Below are 6,483 nucleotides of genomic sequence, written 5' to 3'. Positions count from 1 at the left end.
GCTGAACCTGGTGGTGCAAAAGTTCTTGCGCACCTACCAGGGGATAGGCAAACTGCTGGAAACGGCAAGGAACGTTGTGCGTCACTTCCGGCGCTCGGCTGCAGCCTGTGCGAGCCTGGAAGACGTGCAAAAGGAGCTGGAGCTGCCACGCCATCGGCTGATCCTTGACGTTCCGACTCGCTGGAACTCCACCCTGGCGATGTTGGAGCGTCTGGTTGAACAGAAGCACGCTGTCAACCAGTACCTTGCCCAGGCCACTGTTTCCGCCGCTCAGAGAAGGGATAAGACTAGCAACATCCCGTCCATCGTCCCCGATGATGACTGGAGGCACATGCAGCAGGTGTGCTTAGTGCTGGCTCCCTTTCTGCAGGCCACTAACATGGTGAGAAGGGACCATGCTATGGTCTGCGAGTGGGTGCCCCTGGTTTGTCTGCTGAACAGGGCCCTCGATGCTTTGCTGGAACAGGGAGCGGCAGCCTTGGCCCAGCAGGAGCGGCAAGCAGCTGCACAGTTCACCTCTGAGGGGGAGGAGGAGGAGGACTTGGTGGAGGTCCCTGACCTTGCTGCTGATGAGGGGGATCAGCACAGCGCAGCTGAGTTGGTGCGGGGGTGGAGAGAGGATGAGGCGGCAGAGGAGGAGAATGAGGAGGACAGCACTGCCGTCGATGTGCCAGCACACGTGATCCACCTCTTCCCAATGGCAGCGCACATGCTGGCGTGCCTGCGCAAGGACCCCAGGGTGATCCAGATGAAGCAGAGGGAGGACATATGGATCAGCATGATGTTGGACCCACGCCTCAAGGGGAAGTTGAGCCAGTTCCTGCCGCCTGCAGGAGGAGACCCAGCGCAACAAATAAGGAGCTTGCAGCAGGCCCTTGTTGAGCGCTTGGAGGAAGCCTTCCCCCAGCCTTCCACCCCCACTGTCCAGCAGCCAGCACAGAGGCAGCAGCAGGTGCCTGCATCCAGCAGCAAGCGCCCCACAGACCTGCTGTCTCTCAGCCACGAGCTCTACAGGACTGTAGAGGCTCCGGCAGCAGTGACTAGAGAGGAGGTGCATGATGCAGCAGCATCCTCCTCCGGTCACAGCCAGCGCCTGACCCGCATGGTGGCTGACTACATGGGGTCCTACAGCGGGCTTGACAGCGATGCCCCTGTTGATCCCATGGAGTATTGGGTCAAGCGCCTGGAGATCTGGAGCGAGCTGGCGCAGTACGCCCTGGAAGTGCTGTCCTTCCCCCCTTCCAGCGTGCTGTCCGAGCGCTGCTTCAGTGCAGCTGGTGGCGTGGTCACCGAGAAACGCTCACGTCTGTCTCACAAGTCTGTGGACAGACTGACGTTTCTCAAGATGAACCAGGCGTGGGTGGAAGGCGAGTTCCTGGCCCCTGTTGTCGGCGAGAGGGGGACATGAACTGGCTAAGAACCATCGTTAATGTGCCTTACCACCCTTTACCACCTCCTGGCTCCTGCTCACTAAGCCAGCCTGGTTCAGTTTGACTATTACGTTGCCTGCAGCCACACATTTTACACCTACAGTGGGCTGCTGTGTACTGCCCTTCTGCTGTCTGTCTGTGTTTCCCACTGCCAGGGTACACAGAATTACATTCTGCTGCCACTCTGCCACCAGCTATTACGTCAAACAATAGCTATATATCTGTGTAATTGGTTTTACAAACAAAACCAAAAAACCATTAAAAAAAAAAAAAAAAAGGTTTAATTTTTCTGAGGTGCCCGGGTTGAAAACTGTGTTGTCCCAGTTGTGTATTGGACACGATGTGGGCTGCACGACCGCTGTCTGGGACCTCCTGTTGTGTTTATTTACAGCCCTGGTATCACCGCTAGGTACCAGGGCTATTATGTCACGCTGCCTGCCTGCTGCCACACTCACACTACTCCTCCATTCCTCCTGCTGCTGCTGTATGTCTGTGTTTCCCACTGCCAGGATACACAGAATTACCTTCTGCTGCCACTCTGCCACCAGCTATTACGTCAAACAATAGCTGCTCACATTACTCCTCCATTCCTCCTGCTGCTGCTGCTGTCGGTCTGTGTTTCCCACTGCCAGGGTACACAGAATTACATTCTGCTGCCACTCTGCCACCAGCTATTACGTCAAACAATAGCTATATATCTGTGTAATTGGTTTTACAAACAAAACCAAAAAACCATTAAAAAAAAAAAAAAGGTTTAATTTTTCTGAGGTGCCCGGGTTGAAAACTGTGTTGTCCCAGTTGTGTATTGGACACGATGTGGGCTGCACGACCACTGTCTGGGACCTCCTGTTGTGTTTATTTACAGCCCTGGTATCACCGCTAGGTACCAGGGCTATTATGTCACGCTGCCTGCCTGCTGCCACACTCACACTACTCCTCCATTCCTCCTGCTGCTGCTGTCTGTCTGTGTTTCCCACTGCCAGGGTACACAGAATTACCTTCTGCTGCCACTCTGCCACCAGCTATTACGTCAAACAATAGCTGCTCACATTACTCCTCCATTCCTCCTGCTGCTGCTGCTGTCGGTCTGTGTTTCCCACTGCCAGGGTACACAGAATTACATTCTGCTGCCACTCTGCCACCAGCTATTACGTCAAACAATAGCTATATATTTGTGTAATTGGTTGTACAAACAAAACCAAAAAACCATTAAAAAAAAAAAGGTTTAATTTTTCTGAGGTGCCCGGGTTGAAAACTGTGTTGTCCCAGTTGTGTATTGGACACGATGTGGGCTGCACGACCGCTGTCTGGGACCTCCTGCCTGCTGTGTTTATTTACAGCCCTGGTATCACCGCTAGGTACCAGGGCTATTATGTCACGCTGCCTGCCTCATTGACTGCCTGCTGCCACACACTCATCCTCCTCCTCCTGCTGCTAAATTTACCTCCTGCTGTCTGTGTGTTTCCACTGCCAGGGAGCACATACAATGGCGCTTTCAACATGCGTGCGCCACCAGCTATTTGTTACGCTCAAAAATAGCTGCATTTCTTTAAAAAAAAAATTGAAAAGAGAAATAAGTGAAGAAGAAGACGATATAGAAGAAGATGAAGAAGATGAAGAAGAAGAAGATGAAGAAGAAGAAGAAGGAGAAGAAGAAGAAGATGAAGAAGAAGAAAATGAAGAAGAAGAAGAACAAGAAGATGAAGAAGATGAAGAAGAAGAAGATGAAGAAGAAAAAGAAGAAGAAGGAGAAGAAGAAGAAGATGAAGAAGAAGAAGAAGAAGATGAAGAAGATGAAGAAGATGAAGAAGAAGATGATGATGAAGATGAAGAAGATTAAGAAGATGATGATGAAGAAGAAGAAGAAGAAGAAGAAGAAGAAGGAAGAAGAAGAAGAAGAAGAAGAAGAAGAAGAAGAAGAAGACAATATAGAAGAAGAAGAAGATATAGAAGAAGATATAGAAGAAGAAGATATAGAAGAAGAAGATATAGAAGAAGAAGAAGATAGAAGATAAAGAAGAAGAAGAAGAAGAAGTATATACAGTACTGAACAAAATTCTGGACACAACTTCTCTTTTCACCTTTTTTTTTTTAAAGGAACATCCCCACATAATCACTTGCTGTTGTTACTTGGAAAAAAAGATGTTTCTTGCATCATTCACCCTCAAAACAAGTGTTGAAAGCTATTTAAGGCCAATTCGAATAGTCAGCTCGAATAATGAGCTCGAATACCGACTCGAATAGTGAGCTCGAAGTCCGAGGTCGAATCGAATAGTAAAAATTATTCGACTCGAATATTCGACTGACCTCGAATAATTTACTATTCGAATTCGACCAAACTCGAATTTTAAAAAGGGGTATTTGAGCACCACTAGCAGGCACCTGCTGCTGCCTCTGTGCTGGCTGGACAGTGAGGGTGGAAGGCTGGGGGAAGGCTTCCTCCAAGCGCTCAACAAGGGCCTGCTGCAAGCTCCTTATTTGTTGCGCTGGGTCTCCTCCAGCAGGCGGCAGGAACTGGCTCAACTTCCCCTTGAGGCATGGGTCCAACATCATGCTGATCCAGATGTCCTCCCTCTGCTTCATCTGGATCACCCTGGGGTCCTTGCGCAGGCATGTCAGCACGTGCGCTGCCATTGGGAAGAGGCGGGCCACGTGTGATGGCACATCGACAGCACTGCTGTCCTCATCCTCCTCCTCTGCCTCCTCAGCCTCATCCTCTCTCCACCCCCGCACCAACTCAGCTGCGCTGTGCTGATCACCCTCATCAGCAGCAAGGTCAGGGACCTCCACCAAGTCCTCCTCCTCCCCCTCAGAGGTGGATTGTGCAGCTGCATGCCGCTCCTGCTGGGCCAAGGCTGCCGCTCCCTGTTCCAGCAAAGCATTGAGGGCCCTGTTCAGCAGACAAACTAGGGGCACCCACTCGCAGACCATAGCATGGTCCCTGCTCACCACGTTAGTGGCCTGCAGAAAGGGAGCCAGCACTAAGCACACCTGCTGCATGTGCCTCCAGTCATCATCGGGGATGATGGACGGGATGTTGCTGGTCTTGTCCCTTTTCTGAGCGGCGGAAACAGTGGCCAGGGCAAGGTACTGGTTGACAGCGTGCTTCTGTTCAACCAGACGCTCCAACATCGCCAGGGTGGAGTCCCAGCGAGTTGGAACGTCAAGGATCAGCCGATGGCGTGGCAGCTCCAGCTCCTTTTGCACGTCTTCCAGGCTCGCACAGGCTGCAGCCGAGCGCCGGAAGTGACGCACAACATTCCTTGCCATTTCCAGCAGTTCGCCCATCCCCTGGTAGGTGCGCAAGAACTTCTGCACCACCAGGTTCAGCACGTGGGCAAGACAGGGGATGTGAGTCAGGTTTCCCCTGTCAATTGCGGCAACCAGATTGGCCCCATTGTCGGCCACCACCTCTCCGACTCTGAGGCCTCTGGGGGTCAGCCAAATCCTCTCCTGCTCCTGGAGTTTGGCCAACACATGGGTTGCCGTCAGTTTGGTCTTCCCAAGGCTGACCAACTGCAGCAGCGCTTGGCAATGGCGGGCCTTCACGCTGCTGCTGAGGCGGGGGGTTTGGCCAGGTGTGCCGGAGGATGGCAGAGGATCGGAGGAACCTGCTGCAGTTCCCCTGACCCTGCGGGGTGGCACCACCCACTGTGTTGCTGCTGCTGCTGTGCCCGCTGCTGCTCTCCCATCCTCACCCCCTTCCACCAAGCTGACCCAGTGGACAGTGAAGGACAGGTAGCGGCCTGTCCCGAAGCGGCTGCTCCAGGAGTCCATGGTGACGTGGACCCTTTCACCAACCGCCTGCTCCAGCCCTCGCTCCACATTGGCCATCACAAAGTGGTGCAGTGCAGGAATGGCCTTGCGGGCAAAGTAGTGTCTGCTAGGGAGCTGCCAGTCTGGGGCTGCACAAGCAAGCAGCGCACGCATGTCGCTCCCCTCCTGCACGAGCGTGTACGGCAGGAGTTGGGAGCATATGGCCCGTGCCAGCAAGCCGTTCAGCTGACACACGCGACGGCTGCTGGGAGGCAGAGCCCTAACCACCCCCTGGAAGGACTCGCTCAAAAGACTCTGGCGTGGCCTTTTGCTAGCACGGGAATGAGCGGACACAGCAGAGGAGGCCACTGAGGACTGGCTGCCAGAACAGGCCTCAGTGTCGGCGGCAGGAGTTGCAGAGGGGGGAGGAGCAGTGCGTTTCCGCACTCCTGCTGGTGGTGCTGGAGGAGCAGGAGGGCGGGTGGCTGCTGTTGCTGCTGCTGCTGCTGAAGGCTATGCAGTCATGGGTGTGGTGCCACTGCCAGCACCAGATGCCTTCACCCTCTGGAACTCCTCATGCTGGTGGAAATGTTTAGCAGCAAGGTGGTTGATGAGCGAGCTGGTGCTGAACTTTAAGGGGTCTGCACCTCTGCTCAACTTCCGCTGACAGTGGTTGCAAGTGGCGTACTTGCTGAAAACTGTGGGCATTGTGAAAAATCGCCAGATTGGTGACAAGAACATCCCCCTACGGCCTGGAGCCGCTGCTGCCTGTCTCCCTGTGGTGGTTGGGGGGGGGGCTTGGGTGCGGCTGGTGGTGGTACTGGCAGATGCTGCTGCTGCTGCTGCTGAGCCTGAGACACCAGCAGGCTGTGGGACCTGCCTACTGCTGCCAATGCTTGCAATGATGCGCCTCCTTGCAAGGCCCACAAGCGCATCCTCCTCCTCCTCAGAGCTGCTGATGATGACATCCCCAGGTGCTGGTGGTGGCGGCACCCAGTCTTTGTCTGTCACCACGTCATCATCATCATCATCATCCTCCCCCTCCTGAAACATGTCCTGCTGGGATGATGACCCCCCAAACTCCTCTCCTGATGCATGGATGGGCTGCTTGACTGTCGCCACCGTCTTGCTGTCCAATCCCTCATCCCCCAAAGTGCCCATCAGCATCTCCTCCTCCAAATCGCCAACAACAGCAGACAATTGGCTCATGATGCCTGGGGTCAAAAGACTGCTGAATGACAGATCGCCAACTGACGGTGAACTGGCCTCCTCCCCAGGCCCTGCTGGGCGGCTGCTG

Source organism: Hyperolius riggenbachi, chromosome 2, assembly GCF_040937935.1.
Source record: "Hyperolius riggenbachi isolate aHypRig1 chromosome 2, aHypRig1.pri, whole genome shotgun sequence".
NCBI classification, from domain to species: Eukaryota; Metazoa; Chordata; class Amphibia; order Anura; family Hyperoliidae; genus Hyperolius; species Hyperolius riggenbachi.
The sequence above is the reverse complement of the archived record's forward strand: the minus strand, read 5'-3'. Positions refer to the sequence as shown.